Consider the following 1,161-nt stretch of genomic DNA (forward strand, 5'->3'; position numbering starts at 1 on the left):
ATACAGGGGTACATGTATTACATTGTTATGATGGACCCTGATATAAGGCCTTATACAGGGGTACATGTATTACATTGTCAGGATGGACCCTGATATAAGGCCTTATGCAGGGGTACATGTATTACATTGTCAGGATGGACCCTGATATAAGGCCTTATACAGGGCTACATGTATTACATTGTCAGGGCGGACCCTGATATAAGGCCTTATACAGGGGTACATGTATTACATTGTCAGGATGGACCCTGATATAAGGCCTTACACAGGGGTACATGTATTACATTGTCAGGATGGACCCTGGTATAAGGCTCAGGGTGGGGGTACACGAAGGGTACAGAACGCCCCACCGACCTGAGATAACCCTTATCTCAGGCCAGGGGTACCCGAAGGGTACAGAACACCCCACCGCCCTGAGATAACCCTTATATCAGGGCGGTGGTACCCACAGTGTACAGAACACCCCACCGCCCTGAGATAGCAGTTATCTTAGGGCGGGGATACCCGCAGAGTACAGGACACCCCACCGCCCTGAGATAACCCTTATCTCAGGGAGGGGGTACCCAAAGGGTACAGAACACCCCACCGCCCTGAGATAAGAGTTATCTCAGGCCGGGGATTATAACCCACAGTGTACAGAACACCCCCTGAGATAATAGTATTGGGGACAGAGGTCAAAGCATAAAAGTCGAACACAGTCATCATTACCAGTCGACTAGCTTTTAAGGCCCTGAGTGAAATTGTAGGCGTGATAAATTTATTGTTGTTCTAGTTTTATTTATGAACGAGTATAATAGGTATTTAACTATGATTGTTTACCATACCTAGAATTACATAGTGGGCCCGTTTTTTTATCTATAAAGAAAAATGCTTCAGTTAAAACTCAAGACAGTTCACAATCACAGATCTTATGTATTATACTACATAGTTTGTGATGAATAACAAAGGCCACAGCTTTTGGTTAAAACAACACTCTAAATCTACAGTGAAAAAATTAAAGAGATAAAAGGTCAATCTTTAAACAGATGCTGTAAAGAAAACTTGAATCTAACCAAGAAAGGAAGGTCTTATAAGCTTTTACATTGTTTCACAAATGTCCCAGGTATTCTTGCTGTATTGGATGCTAAAAGGCCAACTTGCGACCTTGGGGTCAACATCCTAAAG

This window comes from Branchiostoma floridae, chromosome 19, assembly GCF_000003815.2.
Source record: "Branchiostoma floridae strain S238N-H82 chromosome 19, Bfl_VNyyK, whole genome shotgun sequence".
Classification (NCBI taxonomy): Eukaryota; Metazoa; Chordata; class Leptocardii; order Amphioxiformes; family Branchiostomatidae; genus Branchiostoma; species Branchiostoma floridae.